The sequence below is a fragment of the Lissotriton vulgaris genome, chromosome 6 (assembly GCF_964263255.1).
Source record: "Lissotriton vulgaris chromosome 6, aLisVul1.2, whole genome shotgun sequence".
Classification (NCBI taxonomy): domain Eukaryota; kingdom Metazoa; phylum Chordata; class Amphibia; order Caudata; family Salamandridae; genus Lissotriton; species Lissotriton vulgaris.
In genome coordinates, this window is record NC_141694.1 from 1,589,916,225 (window position 1) to 1,589,937,201 (window position 20,977).

Below are 20,977 nucleotides of genomic sequence, written 5' to 3' on the forward strand. Positions count from 1 at the left end.
CAGAGGGAGGAGGGTGACAGAGGCAGGAGGGCGACAGAGGGAGGGAGACAGATAGAGGGAGACAGATAGAGGGCGACAGATAGAGGGAGATAGATGGAGGGAGACAGACAAGAGGGAGACAGACAAGAGGGAGAAAGAGGGGGAGGGAGGGAGGGAGGGAGGGAGAAAGAGGGGGGAGAGAGAGAGGGAGGGAGACAGAGAGGTAGACAGAGAGAGAGAGTGGCAGACAGACAGACTGAGGGAGACAGAGGGAGGGAGAGAGATAGCGAGAGGGAGGGAGACAGCAAGAGAGGGAGGGAGATAGAGAGAGGGAGGTAGACAGAGACAGACAGAGATGGAGACAGACAGAGACAGTGACAGAAAGAGACAAATAGAGGCAGGGCCAGACAGACAGAGGCACCGACAGACAGAGACAGAAAGGGAGACAGGGACAGACAGACAGACAGAGGCAGAGACAGGGACAGGGACAGACAGAGGCAGAGACTGATATAGACAGAGAGGCAGAGAGGGAGAGGGAGACAGAGGAGAGAGGGAGAGGGAGACAGAGAGAGGGAGACAGAGAGAGGGAGACAGAGAGAGGGAGGCAGAGGGAGACAGTCAGGTAGAGACAAAGGGAAGGAGAGGGAGACAGACAGAGGGAGACAGGGAGAGAGGGAAACAGGGAGACAAAGAGAGAGGGAGACAGAGAGAGGGAGACAGAGAGACAGGGCGAGACAGAGACCGAGGGAGGGAGACAGAGGGAGGAGACAGAGGGAGAGGGAGGGAGACAGACAGAGGAGGGAGACAGAGGGAGGGAGACAGAGGGAGGAGACAGAGGGAATTGGAGGGAGACAGACAGAGGAGGGAGACAGAGGAACAGAGATAGAGGACGGAAACAAAGGGAGACAGAGAGAAGGAGACAGAGAGCGGGAGACAGAGGGCGACAGACAGAGGGCAACAGACAGAGGGAAGGAAAGAGACAGAAGGAGTCAGACAGAGGGAGGAGTGTGACAGGGGGAGGGAGACAGAGGGAGCAAGACAGACAGAGAGAGACAGAGGGATGTAGACAGACAGAGAGAGACAGACAGAGACAGACAGACGGAGAGAGAGGGAGAGAGACAGAGGAAGAGAGAGGGAGGGAGACAGAAAGGCGGAGACAGTTTGAAAAGAGAGGGAGAGGGAGAGAGAGAGAGGGAGACAGACAGAGTAAGTGAGAACACCCCCGAATATCCCCTAGGTGGTTCGGGCTCGCTACGCTACACTCATTCGCTACACTGTCTTACTGTGCCCCAAAATGATGCATCTCCAAAAAAGTGTGTTCTCAACATGAAAAGTTTGGAAAGCTGTGCACTATGCCTTTGACAACTCCTGGTGGCCCACAGGGCTCTGGGCTCCCCCACACCAGCGGACCATGCACGTAGCCTCTGCATCATCCTGGACACCTCACTCTCAATGAACTGCCAAATCAGTTCTGTTTCGTTCACCTGATTCCACGTGCTCCACCTGCTTCGTAAGATTTTCAGGTGCATCCCCACAGAGTCCAGGAAAACAGTCACCCATGCGCTTTTCAGCAGCAGACTCGACTACAGCAAGGCACCTTACACCGGCACCACCCAGAAACTCCCCAGAAAACTGCATAAGATCCAGAAGGCCTCTACCAGACTCATCCTGAACATCTCACATTGCAGCCACATCAACAGCCACCCAAGAGACCTTCAATAACTTATAACAAAAGATAATTCTCATTTATGCTTATAAAGCCCTCTACAACACTGGACCTGCGTACCTCAACCGCTGCCTCTCTTTTTACACTCCCACCAGACATCTCTGTTCTGCCCAACTGGTACTGGCCACAGTCCCACGGACCTGAAATTCCACACCTGGATGAAGATCCTTCAGCTGGATGAAGATCCTTCCCCTACCTCTCTGCAAAGACCAGGGACTCCCTCCCTCTGCACCCCAGGCAATCTCCATCGCTGCTGCAGTTCAGGAAGGACCTCAAGACGTGGCTCTTTGACTTAACCACAGATCCATCCCCCACTCAGCTCCTTGAGATCCTCACAGGTGAGTATTTGTGCTGTATTATAAACCTAATTAATTGGGGTCTGTAGTTGGACCTCCTGGCAGATATTTGGGTCCCATGACGTGGGAAAAAACAACAAGCTTTAATAGGGATGCAGCAACAATGTGGTTAGGGCCCCTGCCTCCTCATCTGGCCAAGTGCAGTGTGGGGCTGCAGTTGGACCTCCTGGCAGCCCTCAGGCATTCGGATAAATGCAATCATCAGCTAATCACCTAATGACTTGTCAATGCTAAATAGCTTGGGAGTGCTCCTTTACTACCATGGCCACAGCTAAATTAAAAGCACTTAAAATGTATTAAATACTCTACTTATGTGCAGTACCCCATACAATGATCTGCCCACCATCTTGTGTAACTCTTCCACATTTCGGGAAAATCCGATAGATGATGTTTGAGCTACGTAAAATACAAAAGTCTTGGTAAAATGCATCATATTTTATGCCAGTTGTGGGACCCATCTTTTTTCTTTCTACCGCTTGAAGGCATGCTGCAAAACTTTCAGGACTTCAAGAACGAACTAGGGGTAGTAGGTCTGCTAAATTTTGTGGCCATTCATCAAACAGCTGCAAAATTATTAAGGGACAAAATGTAAAAAAAATCTCTTCCTCTGGCTACTCTAATTATACCTACTGTCACTCTATATATATCCCACCAGACTCAGCTTCCAAGAAGGACTGAAAGACATCCCAACTTGGATGAACACCAGCTCAGAAAAGAAGGAAGTCCTAGTCCTCGGACCCTTCCCCCTCTGTGTGGGATAACTCCTTGTGGCCCACTTCCCTTGGCACTGCCCACCCCCATGGACCATCCTCGAAACCTCAGCATCATACTCGAACCCTCCACCATGACCCGACAGATCAACGCAGTCGCCTCTACCTGCTTCAGCCCCCTCTGCATCCTCCTCAAGAGGATCTATGACGTTACAACGCGTTATTTTACAACGCAGACCGTTACAACGCAGTTTTTACAACGCAGGTACCATTACAATGCATGCCATTACAACGCATGTCATTACATAGCAGATACTATTACAACGCATGCCATTACATCGTAAGTATTGGTAAGTATATCTTTTTTTTAAAAATGTAATAAAGTTAATGTAATTAATTTAAATTAATAAATATAATTTAAAAATTGTTAAAACAGTAATTAATTTAATTTTAGTAATTTAATTAATATTAAAATTGTAATTAATTTAATATATTTAATATAATATAATTATTGAAATATAATACATTTAAAAATAGTAAATAATATAATGTAATTTATTACAATAAATATAATTTAAATAAAATTAAAATAATGCTTACTATAATTTAATTTAATATAATTAAAGAAATTTAATTAATTTAAAAATTGTGAATAATATTATTTAATTATAATAATTTAAATAAATACAAAAAGTAATTAATTCAATTTAAGTAATGTAATTCAATAAATTTTTTAATTGTAAAAATTGTAATTAATTTAATTAAATTTTATTAAATTAATTTAATTAATTTAATTTATTTAAAGTCTGAATACCCCTGTACCCCAAAAACCAAACCCAGCCCTAAAACCTAAAAATACCCCTGTACCCCAAAAACCAAGCCCAGCCCTAAAACCTAAAAATACCCCTGTACCCCAAAAACCAAACCCAGCCCTAAAACCTAAAAATACCCCTGTACCCCAAAAACCAAACCCAGCCCTAAAAATACCCCAAAATTACTTAAATAATATATTAATATATATATATTTTTTTAATATTAATTAAAATAATAAAATAATGTAAAATAAAATTAAATTAAAATAATATACTTACCTATACTTACGATGTAATGGCATGCGTTGTAATAGTATCTGCTATGTAATGACATGCTTTGTAATGGCATGCATTGTAATGGTATTTGCGTTGTAAAAGTTGCGATGTAATGGTAGTGCGCTGTAAAAGTTGCGTTGTAACGGTGCAATACCTCCTCAAGACCTTCACGTGGATCCACCTGTCACCCAAGCACTCATAACAAGCAGACTGGGCAACAGGAATGCCCCCTACACTGGAATCAACAAATCTCTTCTACGCAATCTGCAGACCATCCATCAGCCAGACCTGAAACCTCAGCATCATACTCGACCCGTCCCTCACCATGACCCGACAGATCAATGCCGTCACCTCCACCTGCTTCAACACACTCCGCATCCTCCGCAAGACCTTTAAGTGGATCCCGCCTGAAGCCAGAAAAACCATCACCCACACACTAATAACAAGCAGACTGTACTATGGAAAGTCCACACCGCTGGAATCAACAAATCCTTGCTTTGCAAACTCTAGACCATCCAGAACACCACAGCCAGACTTGTCCTTGGCATCCCATGGTATCAGCATATCACCAAACACCAACAAGACCTCCACTGGCTCCCCGTCGAGAAGAGAGAAACCTACAAGCTACTCGCTCATGCCTACAAATCCCTACTTCAACAAAAGAGTCTCCTTCAAAGTACACAGAAGGAACCTCCGCTCTGCCGACCTCGCCCTGGCAGAAAACCCATGCATCCGCAGAATCAGAGCGGGTGGAAGAGCCTTCTCCTACATCACAGTCAAAGTCTGGAACAAGCTCCCTGTCAGCATCAGACGCTCCCCTACTCTCCACACCTTCAGGAAGAGCCTCAAGACCTGGCTCTTCTGATGATCTGGAGCTGCACCCCCCCAGCGCCTTGATATGTAAACCTACAGGCAATCGCCAATATGTGGTTATAGTTAGGACACAGTTTCCATACAATGAGTGTGTTTTCATTTGCCAACAACTTTGGCATAATTTGACGAATCCTCATGAAATTCTCATAACTAGTTTGAATCTCACTTCAGCTTCTGTCTTGACAGTTTTGGGGTGATCCATTAAGCGGGGGGCTGAGAAAAAGGGATGTTCCCAAAATGCGTTTTTCCCATAATAATTTCCATCGGAACCTTAGACACGGATACAGCCTGAACTGCTGAACGGAATAACACCACATTTGGCATAAAGGTAGCTGTTGGTCCAGAAAGCAGCATTTTTGTTAATTGGTGTAAATCTGGTTAGCTGATGCCGAGAAATTTGAAGAACTTTCCAGTTGTATATATAAAGACTCAGAGGGGCCAAGACCCCTTCCGATCTTGTGCTGAGATCTGATTGGCTGTGAACACTGCAAACCAGGAAGTGTTGGTAGCAATCTTGTGGCAAGGCTTGAACTGAGTCACAGAAAACGTGATAAAATAAAAAAGAAAAAGGGGGCTGGTTAACACTACCATGAACCTTTTGGCTTCTTGGAGGGGTCCCACAGGGCCAAAACAGCATTTTCTTTTAAAACAATTCAGCGGGTTCCATGGATCCCTCTGAAAGTAAACAAAAACAAATTGTTGGCCTCCGTGATTCATTCATTATCAGCCTCCAGGTGGGCCAGGTCCCTGGGGAATTATGCAAATAAAGGAGGGGGAGCGCACCCCCCTCCCTTCTGGGGCTCATTATGCCCCGGGGTCCCCCACCTCCCCGGGTCTCATTTATTTAGAATTGAGGGAGCCTTTTGGACCACCTCAGCCTTGGGGACTGCCACCTCTGCATGGCGTTATCTTTACACAATGCGGAGGAGCTGCATGCACCCACCACAAATCCTGGGGTTGCCACCTCCCTGGGGTTTTTTTGTTTAAATAATGTGAGGGCCATGCGGACTCCCTGCAGCCCAAGGGACCGCCATTTTTGTCAAAATGAAGGGGGGTTAACTTCACCCCACAGACCCAAGGACGACCGTCTTCCTGGGTCAACTTGTAAGAAAGGAGCGCAAACGTACCTACTGGCAATTACCTGGTTAGGGGATAAAGTCCCCCTGGCTCCAGAGGGTCCTTGGGGGCCAACAAGCCCTCCTGTTACCTCCACTAAGTCCCACACTACGGATTGCTGAGAGGACATTGGGGGCCATGCCCATTTCTTCACCACTGCACAAACGTACCTACTGGCACAGACCTTGTTAGGGGATAAAGTCCCATTGGCTCCAGAGGGTCCTTGGGGGCCAACAAGCCCTCCTGGTATGGCCAGTAAGTCCCACTCACCAGGTTGACTACGGAGGCCACACCCCCTTTCTCCACCACTCTGCAAATGCGCCTCCTGGTGTACAGCTGGTTGGGTGATGAAGTCCTTTTGGATGTTGAGGGTTCTTGGAGGCCCAGTCGCCCTCCTGTTACCTCCAGCAAATCCAACACAGCAGCATTCCTGAGAGCTGGTGGGAAGCAGGCATTGCTTTAATGGAGTGGGAGCTTCTAACATGCAGCTCCCTCTATGTCAAAGCGATTGGGCTCACTTTCAGCAAACAAGGGTGTTTCAAAGCTCTTGTTTGCTGAAAGCGAGCACAGTTTGCTATGGGTTGGCGGAGAATAAAGCTCCCCCCAAGCCAAAGCAAACAGCTACCTCCAGGTGTTGGGCACCTCTGGAAGTAGCAGGAGCTAATGGGGGTGGCGGTCCCCAGGGCCATCTATGGTCTTAGGAGGGGTAGCGACGTAACCTCCCTCCATTACGGGACATTGCCCCTGAGAGGCGACACTCCCTAGGGCTTTCATTTAGCACCAGGGAAGTGGCGGTCCTTGAGGCTGCATTGGGAGCCGCACAAACCTCCCTACATTTGCCCAGAGGAGGTGGCAATCCCCAAAGCACAGGGGTTGCCCAGGGGAATCCCTGCATAAATTAATCACTTTGCCCCGTGGAGAAGTGTGGCTCACTGGTTAGAGGAGGCAGGCCTGGAAGCAGAGGTCAGCCCTGGACCAGGGTTCAATTCCCGGCTCGGCGGGGTCTTGAGTCCTAAAATGTCCATGGACTCGACAATTCTCACTCCGGTGCCTACTCGATTCACGGGTTCACACTCTGCGACTCTGGGCATTAGCTTGCTTAATCTCCACAACGGCCCCTCGCAGCGGGATGCCTGGCTTTCACCTTGTGGATACCCTGCCGGGGTTATCTCACAGGGGAATACCAGGATGGGCTCCCTAAGCAAGCGCTTAGAGACCAGTTGGTGATTTGCGCTATATAAATTCCTGTACATTTACATTTACATTTACATAGAGGTGGCGGCCTCCATTGCTTTAAGGCTCCTAGAAGCTGATCCCCATGCACCCCCTTACTACATACTATAGACATGCCCCTGGGTGCAATCAATGCTAAGCTAAAAAATTATGAAAACCTTTTACCCCTCCAGGCACGGTATTACGGCTTTGGATTGGTAAAATACAAGCCAAGTCAACCTGGAACGAATAAAATCAACTAAGTACACTTGTGTTTCACTCTAGTTAGAGCTAATAAGATAGATATATCTTTGTGCAGACACTAAGAATGTTTTTTAAAAATGTTAACCCATGCTTTTTTTATTGTAAAAAATATATACAGATCTACCTCAAATTCTTAGTCATTCTTAAAAAAAATTGCCCCTTAGGAGGGTTCCTCCACCAGGCCTAGTCTGGACAGGGTATCCCTACCCTGCCCCCTTATATTCTAAAATCCTATCTTCAGGACTGGGGACTCAGTCCTTGAGTCCTAAAATGACCTTTTCCACATCTTCGTTGAAATGGTGGCAGCCACTCCAATCTTATCTCAAGAACTGTCAGCTTTGCGGGACCTCTGCAGTGTGAAATATATACCGTTTTGAACCTTAATCTCTCAAAAACTGCTGAATGGACTTACACCAAAACACAAATCATAAAAATTGTGCTCTCTGGACCAAAATATAGCTGTCTGCCAAATTTGATTACTTGGTAGTTATAGTTAGATCTTCATTTCCAGGGTTATGCTTCTAGCTTTGTTGCTGTTTGACTAATCTTCACCAAACTTTCGACATACAGTCTATTCCAACTCAGCTCCTTCTTGCAGAGGTTCAGGGTGATCCGTCAAGTGGGGGCCTGGGAAAAGGGGGTCAATCTAAAAAAAAAATTCCCCATTCAATTTACCTAGGAAAATTGAACAGAAATACTGCAAAAACGTCTGAATGGAATTTCACCACATTTGCCAGAAAGGGCCGGTCCTAGCCATGGGCGGTATGGGCAGCTGCCCAGGGCCTCGCGCTCAGGGGGGCCCCGCCGCCGGCCCCGCAGTTGCGGGAATAAACAGCGCTAGACTCAGGCTGGAAGCAGTGCACTCGATGGGAAATCCCCTTTCGAAGCTCTGAAATCTGTTACACTCGCTGCGCTGTTTACGGACTGAGTCACGTGGAAGCAAGAAATCTGCTTGAAAGGAATACTGGTGCTTGCCCTCAGTTTATCACTGTATGTGACCTCGGGTTGAATGTATTTTTTTATATATATATAGTTGCCTCTCGGAGCGAGGAATGCGTTGAGGCAGATAGGCCTCTCCACTGTCCAGCAGAGGGCAGTGGAAGCCTGTTGGTGATTGGAGTGGAGCCAAAAATCCCTGGAATGCCTTCCTCCCTGCTGCTGTGCCACTCGGGAATTGGGCAGAGCTTACAAAGTTGCTGTTTTCAAGGCTGCTTCCAGCAACCCAGGTTTGGAATTTGATTTGTGGCAGACCGTGGGAGAGGAAGGCAACAGTCTCATCTGCATAATGTATTCTGTTAAATGATGGGATTATTCACACCATTGCTTCACCACTGCTAGCCTACTCATGTTTTATGTGCCTTAAATATCATTCTCTGGTAAATTGATATGTCTTTGAGGAAGTGGACGAAGGTTGGAGCTACCTCCCGATGCAGTATTTGCATAAAACACAGCCATGGCTTCTGGGATGGGATAAGATGAGGGAGAGGGTGTCTCAGGATGGCAGGGTGACCAAAAACCGGGTTATTCCACAAAGGTCGACGTAGGACTACAATTTTGCATCGACTGAGGGCACAGAATTACTTCTTTCACAGTGGTCACTCACCGCCATGGAAAATGAGGAACTAAGTGGCATTAAATGCAATTTTTACGGACAGTATGCTCTGTGTTGATGACATTGCTTTTTGGTAGGGGCTGCTAACTACCTATGCTCAAGAAAACATGAAAACGTGCCTCCCTCTAACTGAGACATGCTAGAATTTCTGAAATTAGCTAGGATCGATGGAAAAACCAGATGAAACACCAGGAATGTGCCAGCAATTCCAGGATGCCCGTCACACTCACTCACACAAACAAACACCCACACCCATCAGTGCCACAAGCCATGTGACCCGGCTAAACAAAAGGGCATAAGACGCGTGTGCCCCTCTCCCGTTTATTTATTTATTTATGCATTTTTATAAAGTGTGGGCTTTACCCCAAGGTGTCAGAGCGCTGTACTGTCTACCACTAATGCCTGTGACATTGTCGTCTCTATTGGGGACCGAATGCATGTCGTTTTCTCTGGCAAAATGGCGCCTTACCACGAGTTCAAGCCTCATTCTCACGCTCGCAGGGTACCAGTTTAGTAGGGGCATGTGGCGTCATTTAACTGGGGCCTAGTTTGCTTTGTAGTGCAAACACTTCAGAGAACTGACTACTGCCATCATGAAACATTCAAGTAAAATGTGTGCCTCACGTTTCTCATTTTGTGTTTTTTTTACCTACTATTTACTTTTGCTGAATTAGCTTGGATTTTTTTGTTGATGCCATCTATCTCTCATCTGCTGAATATGTACCCTCCCTGCTGCTCAGTCCTCCCTGCCTACTGCATATCTGCTAACATTTGTCTGAAGTGCAACCACAGACAATGCATGGCTCATTTTTGAACTATTTACGCCTGTACTGCTCTGAAACCCGTTTGGTTGAAGCTCGCACTATTTAGGACAACAAATAAAGAAATCAAAATGTTTGGCTAGGGCAGCACCTATCTAAACCTCTTTAACACACACACAATTATATGCCAGTGGGTAAAGCAAGTTTACGATATAGATAAATGAAACTGAGCGTGTCCTGCATTTTGCTAAAACTGTGATAATTACATTTTTTAAAGTTCACTAGATTAAAACAAAATAAAAACGGATGAGAGGGTACATCAATAGAACTGCTGTGATATACAAAAATTATAGGTTTGAATGACAGGCCTTTTCCAGGAAAGTAACTATAGGTTGGTACACATTCATGCAAATCCCAGCAAAGCTGAACATTCCACTGTTTCTGTACTAGGGAGCACCAAAAATAAAGCCCATTTAGGTATTGTAAAGATCAGTGAAGTTTCCCCCTTCTTTTTCCTTTCGCCAGGCACTACATGTCCAACTAATGACGGCAAGTGTTACACTCATGGATATTTGCTCACCTGTTTTCCATTCCCTCTTCTTTTGTCCATGTTACTGATATCCACATTAGTTTGCTTCACTGATGCCAAATAACTAAGATCAAAAGTCCTGCGAAGTCACTTTCTGTGATGTCACTTGTAGGGGCCTCACATCTTCCCTTTCGCCCGGGGCCTCAGAAGGCTGCTGCTAGAAAGTGACTTTTTGTGATTTTGTGCAAATGTGTTCTGCAATTTTTGAGAAATTAAAGCTCAAGTACTTTGTAGATTTTACACTGTGGAGAATCCACTGAGCCGATAGATCTCAAGATGAGGACTGAATGAGAATATAGTCTGATCCACTGACAGGCACCTTGAGAAATGTTTACTGTTTTCAACCTCTGACAAAGTCATGTCCTGAGCAGAGACTCAATTCAAAGTATGCGCTGTACAAGAGTTTAAAAATGTTGCATGAAAGTAAACATGTAAATTCTAAATAAGGACTTTATATGTGACATGGATTACCATCAGGGTTTTTACAGCTATGGTTAAGAAATTATCAGACTTTTGTCCTGCAAGCCTAAGGATAAATTTATATGGTCTGTTAGGGACCCATTTCAAAGTCGGCTTGTAATTACTACTGGATCTGAGCACTGGTAGGACCTGGCCAGTTACAGCCCTGTAACGGGTTCTATCTATGTTTTTACCATTTTGGAAACACAAAATACACTAAATTAAGTGTTTTTGGCCTGCACCTAAAAATATGTTTTCTCTTATAATATCTTGTCCTCGTTGCTCTCTATGTCCAGTATTTTATTGCACTGCTTAGTCATTATTATCACTTATTAATGCATCAAATAAAATCATTTTAGTTTTGCTTCACACTAGCGGATAATAGTTTATGATTAGAAATATAGATCAAACTATGCAAACATACTACCAATGATGATTATATAATGTGATATAATATAGTTTTATACCCCAAGGGGTTTCCTGTCACTATGGAGGAAGAGAGAGGCAGGGAGATGCATGACACTAATCTTATAAAGAATTAATCAAAGTGCAAGGTTTTCAGTTTTTCTCTGGAGTCAAGGAAATAATATTCAGAACCTGCATTATACCTGAACAAATAATGTTTTTAAATGACACTGTGCAACAAACCTCTTGTCTTGGCATAGCAAAAATAAAAGATCTAAAAATTCAAAAAAAATGTTTATACCAAAGCCCATACCTGAAAATAACAAAACCACAGAAGGGGAGATAGACGTACAATATGTTTTCAAATTGAACAAAACTAGTCCTAATTGGAAAACATGGTTAATCTGGCCCACAGGCACCAATAACTCTCAAGATAGATTCCTGAACAAAACACAGGGTTTAATTCTTAATAGGCCAGATACAAGATACTACCAGAGACAACATCCAGGGATAGTAACAGCATATACTGTAGGGAAACTATGCCTTGAATGTCTGAAAAGTTCTACACTTCCAGAAATTAAACAACACTTGACTTTACTTAAAGAAAGCAATGATTTGCGAGATTTCTTATTTGGACCTCGCAAACCACTGCAAAAACATTTCATATACACCGGTATATTTGCTGCGTACCACGAAGCTTGGAGCGTAACACAAGTAGAAACTGCAGAAAGAATACGAGAAATTGATCGTATTAACTTGGAGAAAGCTCTCTCTGTAGTGGACAATGGGTTAACTACTATGTCCTCCAGAATATATTCATTGGACAGCATTGTATCCTCTGCAATTGACATAATGGAACAAGACTTGCTAATGTTACAACATGGACAGTCTCAATTACGTTCTATAATGCAGCTAGGCTGGACATTGCAAAATCTGCGTTCAGGCTACGTGCCATGGAGGCTTGTCAACACAACGTCATTGTGTACTGGGTTTAACCTTACAGATAAACAAATCTCTTTTGCACAAAGAGGAGCAGACTATACGGTGCTGGGCATTGAAAAACTGGAAAGATTAACATTGACAGTTTCTGAGAAACCTGTAACAGATTGGATAATTCATGGCATAATCATGATTCCAGTGACGATTTTCCAATTTCAGTATTGTCTACAGCATATACCAGAAGGCCTGTATGAAAGGTTGAGTAAAGAATACATTAAGTCAACATGGACTTTACCCATACACACAAATGTTGGAATAAGGGGAAAGAAGTATTACTTAGTGGGAAAAATTGTAAAAATTCACTAAGTGGTACACTTCTGTGCCAGGGTATTAATTTACACGGAGCCTGCAATGGTTCTGCTAATACCCTTTCATGCCACCTGCACTGTACTCCCTCCACACTGATTGAACCTGTTTTCAGGCAGCTATCCAATGGCAGTAACGTTATGTTGAATGATCACAGCTGCTGTGAATTGGTGCCAGGAAAAGTTTATCTGGTTAGTGTGTCGTCCATGGTCACTTGTTGTGTGCAAGTATTGTATCCAACTCGCAAGTCATACAGTTAGACGGCAATATGGCCTTCACTGAATATCTCTTTTATACGAATTGATACTTTAAGCAGACTAAAGTCTATTCTTTTGCAAAAATCTGTGCCACTGACATCATCAAAAGAAACGTATGATCTGCAAGTTGCAAGGACATCTGCAGAGATACATGCATTATTATCAACAAACTGCCCTGTCATGTCGCAGAAATGTTAAGTCATATCTTAAACATGTCTGATACCAGTGGCATCGCACATGTAGTTAAGACGATTTTTTCGGGACTGTTAGCACCATTTGAAGCAGTCCTCTGCATTTTTCCAAATTTCGTGCACTCTGTGTTCAGCGGCCTGCCTCTCATCTTGGGACTCATAGCAGGGATACTATTTTTATTTCTTCTGCTCCAATATGGCAAGTCCAGTAACCGGCGATACCCAGAACCTCATGGAACAAACAGTCCGTGCCCAGAGGTATCGGCTTGGCTCATTTAAGAGATCTGAATACGACATGGCTTCTCTCGTTCAGACCAATCTGGCAAGATTGCATCTTACCTGTTCTACGATGCCTGCTTTGCGGAGAGGAATGCGTGTTAGACATTTGTCTTACACTTCCATCAGTCCTGCCATCGGATGTCGACGCCTTGCGGTCCTGTAACGGCTCATGCATTGTGTTGTCCCCAATGGCTACAAATCCTGATGATGGCATTTATTGAGATTTCACCAGTAAGTCTAACTGAGGGTGAGGTACGAGAAACACCAGGCAAACAGGTACCATCTGATATGACCATTGCTAACGTAGCAACAAGTGCTGACGGCAATGCTTCCCATATATGAACATCAGGTCTGCTAGATCAAGTGGTTCTGCTTTCGTCTACTGTGGTAGACGATTTCTTTGCCAGCCTAGACGACCTGATGTTTTCTCCTGACACCGAGGATAACTTTTGAATCATGCACACATTGTTCTCTGAACTCTGAAATTCGGTCTTCATTTTTCAAAACAAAGACTTCTACCATTTGGAACTCTATTTTTCACAACAAATTGAATTTTTTCTCTCTTTCCAAAACATTGAACTTTTTGGCACAGACTAATCTGCTTAAAGTAGAACTATTCCTAGAGAACAAGAAATTCAAGTCATTTTTTGAAGAATGACTAAAAGAACTATTTGGCCTTGTCCCTATTAATAGAAAGATTGCTATGACATGTTATGTTATTAAATGATCTCAACTTTTCTTCTGTATTTAAGAGACATTGTCATAAATGTAATCTCATGATTCTTTTCCAATTGCATAAATTAGATTAAAGACTGTATGCTTAGAAATTCTTCCCTGAAGTATATTGTGTACTGTAGAAATGCAAAAAATATTTTTTCTGCATACTTAGTTCAAATGCATTTTATGTATTAGGGTGGGATTGTAAACACTAGGTTTAAATATGTTCAGTGCTTGCTAGTTTAGCTTTATTGAACTTAAAATCGTGGAGTGGATGTTGTAAATAAATCACGGACCCTAGTATAAATTTCCCGATTCATGCCCTTAAATAGGTATACTTAATCATTTCCTTATATAGGCATATAAATGATTACCATATTTGGCCTAAACCATACAGCCCAAATACGGCATGGATCCTTCTAAGCTTGGGCGAATTTTGCGAATCTAGCGTTCGCGAATTTGCGTATTTGCGAACTTGCAATCTGCAAAATCCACGAATTCTCACGAATTTGCGGATTTTTTCGTTTTTATAGTGTTCGCAAGGGTTTCTGCCAGTTCGCGAGGATTTTGTACCAGTTCGCAATTGCGAACTTACTTGTCGGCACGCAACGGTCACGACTATGTTGTTTCTACATCTGGCTCATCATCAAAGGTTCACAGCACCCTCTGTTTCAACACTGCCACCGTCTGTTTCACCCATGCCAACCTCTGGTACATCAATGCCACCCTCTGGTTCATCATCATCACTGTAGATTATGGGGGGAAAAAGCAAGCACACCTTCCCTGCTTCAACTGACATGAATTCATTTGGGGTTGATTTATTAACGTGTCACTGTTTTAAAATTCCAGTCCTGCACCTGCTTCCTTATCTGTAATTTGCTTTCTGTTGCAGTGCAATTTTTTTTTCCAGGACCTTTGTGGCCTACTTGTAGCTATTCTATGATCCGGCTGTGAGGGTCAGAGCAGGGTCATACAATTGTTGCAACTAGCAACTGAACTCTGGAGGGGCCCCAGTCAGGAAGCACTACAGGGAATGGTTACTAATGATGAATTTGAACTTTTGCACCTGCTGAGTGCTTTCAGTTTAGCAAAACTCGTTTTTCTGCAGAACAGCAAATGTAATGCCCCAAACAAACTTACTTGTGAAAGTTGATTTCTAATCCAAAAGTGATCCAAAGAAAGTCAAAAGGCCTCAAATCCAAAAAAGGGCAGGCAAATGTCAACCTGAGGAGTTATTCTGATCATCATCATTTTCAGAAGGTCTATGCTGCTTGCTAGTGGATTTCTTGTGCAGAATTGCACATTTTGTAATTTCGCGAGTGCGAGATTGTTGCTGTCCGCCGCACCTACATGTTTGCAATTGCGAACTTACGTCGCACGCCGCAAAATTGTATCACCAAGAAAAAAAAATCCGCTGCATGCGAATTTGCGGATTTTCGGTAAATTCGCGAGCGTTCGCGGATCGCGAATTTACCAAAAATCCGCGAGCAGAACAGATTTTCCACCCATGCTTAGATACTTCCACTAAGCTCCAAGAATAAACAACGCTTCCTTGGAAAAACCCACCTTCAGTAGCCTGCGACTTCCCCCTGCTAACTTCGACAATATATTGTGTCACAAACCTACGCAACTAAACTGGTCTGATCATTTTTTACTACAATTCACTATTCTTAAAGTTAACAAAGGTCCCCATAAAAAATCCCTACCACCCACTATACGCAGACAGTGGCATAAACTCACACTGGAGACATTACAAAAGGTGTGGGAAAAACCCGATATTAAAGATACTGAGGAAGTAGAACATAGCCTAAATATGTTCCAGCAATCTCTAACTGCAGCCATTGACAAAATTGCCCCTCTGAAAACATTTAGACAATTCCCTGTGGCCAAACAGGAAAAATGGTACACCGAGGCTCTCAGAAAAGAGAAGCAAGAATGCAGGAGGATAGAGAAGAGATGGAGACAATCACACTCCGAGGATAACAAAAAGGCACATCGTGCAGCTCAAACTAACTATTATAAACATATTAAAGCTGCCCGTAAAAATAACATTGCCCAACAGCTCGTAGAAGCTGGTAATTCTCCTAAAGAACTGTATAGGATTCTTGAAACATTTGTCAAACCTACGGCTTGTGTAAGTCCAGATGACTTCTCACAAAGTCTATGTGAAGAAGTCTCCTTATACTTCGAAAATAAAATAGAATCCATCTATGATAAAATTCTAGTATCCCAAACAAACAGTGACACTCTGACTGTTCCCTCCCCCAACGAAAACACCAACTATACGCTGACTACATTCCCTCCTATCAACACTGAAGAGCTGTCTACATTAATGACCCAAGTAAAATCTGGGTCTCCGGATGACCTCATCCCTGTTAAAACCTTAACCTCCCTTAGCACCCTGTTAGCCCCCCACATTCAAGATGTAATCAACCAGTCTCTGAAAGAGGGAAAAGTACCAACTGAATGGAAAAGAGCGGTGGTGAACCCCATCCGTAAGAACGCGGCTCTCCCATGGACGGAGCTTTCCAACCTCCGGCCCATCTCCCTCCTGCCGTATTTCAGCAAGCTGGTCGAGAAACATGTCAACGCACACCTGTCCAATTACATCGAGGCAGCGGGCGGCCTAGACCACTCACAATCTGGTTTTAGGCCCAACCATAGCACCGAATCAGCCCTCTTGTCAGTGACAGATAACATCAGAATGTCACTTGACAGGGGGAGCTCAGTGATTCTGGTGCTATTGGATTTGTCCGCTGCCTTCGACACGGTGTCGCACAAAATCCTTCTCGACCGCCTGAAGGGAGTGGGAGTAAAAGGGACTGCCCTTGCGTGGCTTGAAAGCTTTCTTGAAGACAGACAACAAGGTGTCAAACTAGGCTCCCATAAATCTGTCTGCAGGAAGCTTACCAAGGGTGTGCCACAGGGCTCATGCTTGAGCCCCACGTTATTTAACGTATATGTGGCCCCTTTGGTGGAGATTATAAGATCTTACGGGTTCACCCCAATCTCTTACGCTGACGACACCCAGCTGTTGTTTCCCTTCCAAACTATCACACCTGCAGTCATGCAATCCTTTCAAAATGGCATGAGAGCTGTGGCAGGCTGATTGGCCCAGAACTTCCTCCAATGCAATGTGACTAAAACGGAAGTCATGTTGTTTGAAGGGGCCACCCTGCTCTGGTCTCCGGATTGGTGGCCACTTGAGCTAGGACCTGTCCCAGCGCCCAAACAGACCATCAAAAACCTGGGAGTACGCCTGGACCAAACTCTGATTCTAAAAGATCATGTCAGCCAAATCACGGGAACGTGTTTCCGAACAATTGGTCTTTTACGGCGTATCTTCCCTTTCCTGCCAAACACCCACAGGAAAACGCTGGTACAGGCACTAGTCCTTGGGCGGGTAGACTATTGTAATGGCCTACTCATCTCTGCCAATCATGAACAATTACGCAGACTACAGGTGGTGCAGAACACCGCAGCAAGACTCATCTTGAATGCCCCCCCCCCCGTACCCCGTCCCGCCCTCTCCTTTCCCACCTTCACTGGCTCCCAGTGCAACAACGGGTCTACTTCAAACTCTGCTGCATTATGCATAAGTGCATCTATGGGTCCGGTCCCAAATACCTAAAAGACATTTTTTTCCCTACTCTCCCGGACGTGCTCTGCGATCCAGCAACATCATGTTGCTGCATGTACCCAAAGTTACCAGAGCGAGACAGGGTGGCCGAGCACCCTCTCTTAAAGGCCCCTTGCTGTGGAATTCCCTTCCACCACAGCTGAGACAAATCTCTAACCTTTTTTCTTTTAGGAAAAAACTAAAAACATACCTATTCACCCAAGATTAATTTTTCTCTTACTTCTTTCTCTCTGTCATCCCCTCAATAAAGTTTGTCCGACTCATACAGAAGCTACGCGCGGCGATACCCCTTCGGGGCTGATTCAGGCGCGCTATAAGAATATAAATAAATAAATGAAATAAATATTAAGTTCTCCTAGAACTCCTGGTGTTTTCCAAGAAATGAGCCTTTGAGTGACGTTATTAAGTCCAAACATGCGTCAAACTTGGCACCTTCAAAGTATAAATATGCCTTGATTAGCCCAAACAAACACACAGTGGTTTGGAGCAGATCGACTATCTACTTGCCCGACGCCCTACAGCAGCAAGTGCCAAAGGAAGCCAACCCTCCAGCAGACGCACTGCAAGACTCTGTCATTTCTCTTGCCGAGAAATCCAGCTCTAGTGTTTCCAGGCTACCCTTGCGGGTATCTGGGAAATCGAGTCCCGAGAACGAGATACAAGACCTCCTTCATTCTAGAACCAAAGATACAGAGCTGATTAGCCCTCTTAGAGAATTATTGGAATCAGATTCCTGGCAGAGAACTCCTAAAACTTAACCTACTCCTCTTGTACTTCCTCCCTCGTACTAGACATAGGTTAGGTACACCGGGGTAGGCATATTTAGAAGCACCAGTTGAGTACTTTTAGTCATCCTTTTATCACTGTATGTATTTTATGAATTTTATACATTTTATGCTCTTTATGGCTTAGAAACCATATCATGCTTTTACAGTACTACTTTATGATACTGTTCGTATTCTATGCATTGTACTTCATAGTAAGCTTTACTATTGTAGCAGTTCATTTTCAACGCTTGAGAAAGAAGACTGTTCAATCAATACCTTTTATTGAAAACGCCCGTCTCTCTATTCCTCTTGTACCTCTGGTGAAACTAAGCATGCACGATTGACTGAGTGAAATAGTTATCTATTGTTTTCGTGACACTAGTGATTTGATTTCTTATTCTTGGGAAACAAAGTTGTCATGTTTTATGCGGTTGTCAGAAACTAATCCCTTCTTCTTTATTCGAGAAAGTTTCTAGTGACCTCTGAACTAGCTGGCACTCACAATTAAGTCTAATATAACCGGTAGAGACCTAGGAGACCTCAGTCCTACGTCTAAGCTACAGGATATATTATTCCATTGCGCAGAGCCTATTGGGAATATAGGAACTACACTACATCACAATGGGTATGCTCCAACTGATTACATACATTCTGTATTGTTTGTGTATTTAAACAAAACATTTTGATGACATTCCTTTCTTCCATGGTCTGATGGTCTGGAAATGGGTGGTAGAATGGAGGCTGTTGCTCCCCCCCTCTCCCATGCTACCTATGTATAGAGTGAAAGCAATTTTGAACATTGGTCACAGTATCCAGAATAACATATATGTAGGATAATCCATAAGTAATGTAAGAAATCATAACTGGTTCAGAAAGCATTACAAATAATTTACAGAATAATTGTCTTCAGTTCAACATCCACCTATAATCTCCACTGTGGACTAAACATGTTTCTGTAACAGAAATGTACACATTATGCAGCCAAAAATGTATCGTGAGCACCCTAATATTGTAAAATTTTAATTCTAGTCCTAAAATCCCTTCACTGTCATGTACAGTTCTCCGCGGTAATATCGTATTTATGTACAGTAATGAACTACACTGATGTTTGTGTAAAACACATTATAGACCCATGGAGTAATACATCATGTAAGCATCTTACAATGCATAAGTAGTGGTAGTAATGCATTTAACTCTCACCAATACTGTAATTCCAAATCGCAAAAATAGCTGATGTCTTGCCTTGCATAGAGGACATTCTGAACCTCCCAACGCTAGCGGAAGTTTACCATGCAGAGCAGCTACATTCACGGAGCAGTCATAGGCTAACATTTGTGCTTGTGAAAGTCGCAGCTCTATGGGTGTGTCTGATTACGCTGATGACTGCGTACGTGGTGCACATGTACAATGTTGTTTGAAAAATAACTCACTTCTGTCCTACATCTACCTCTGGGGTCAATCATGTCAGGCCAAGCAGGTGTAAAGCCCCTGCCTTCTCTCCAGTCCTGACAATGAATTGTGCCCAGACTGGGCCATGGGCCAGCCTGGGGTAGAGTTACTTTGGCAATACAACTGATGCACGGATTATTCTCTGTAGACCTCCAAATCCTTGGATGTTACAATTTTTACATGAACTACATTTAGAATGTTGACCTGATGCTTCTTTCCATTGGCCCACGATGTCAAAGTGTGTAATTTACTTATAAAAGGCCCCTTACTCCCACAGGTCTGTTGTCACTTTTCCATAAGTAATGCATTGTACAGGCATAGTGCACCTGACACATTATCAGCACAGATAGCTGGTTACTTCAGAAGAGATTGTAACATCTTTGTTACAATTAAACCAATCAAACAAGATATACAATGATATGTTGAATGTTATCCCTGTAACAGTGTCACATATGGCAAAAGGTGTATCCTATGACAGCAGTACATACCACACAAACTCAATCAGACGTAGTTTGATATCCCATGAAGTAGTGCATATGTTGACCCAACCCCAGAGAGTAAAGCTCTCAGTGACACACATGCCAGACCTTTCTTTGTGATCCAAGACTTAGGATGTAGTCTAGACAATGGTACTGGCCTGCATGGACCTTAAGCATCGAGTCAAATGGCCTGGCTGTAAAGGTGTCTTTACAGTCATGAGCAAGTAGTTTACCCTTCAGAAGGTCATATTGTTGTGCTGTGTTTCATAGTACCTCACATCATGCTATATGCAGGATAACATTAGTGGGCTGGCTTGGTCCGTGTAGGTCATGACCAGGCCTGGGAGTAGTTCATTGAGTTCCGCTACGCACAACTCGGCGAAGTTGCAAACAAACTCAGCGGAGTTCCGCAAGTGGTGAAGTGCAGTGCAAACTGCCATTTGCACTCATCTTACTGCTCCGTGGTTACAAATTCTAACCATCATAACCTGCGGGAGCAGGGAAAAAACACTGCTGCACTATGCAGTTCAGAGTTTTCTGCACTGGTCGAACTCCACAGAACGCGGAGTGCAGAAAACTCTACAAACGCCCTGAACGAAGCAGAGTTCACTGCGCAGGCCTAGTCATGACCAAGGTTGATGATAGTCACCAGATGACTACAAAAGTGTGTATTCATGTATTTATAGTCCTTAGCATGTGAGAACGACACCTGTAGTGTGTTAACTATTGAATAATGCTTGTGT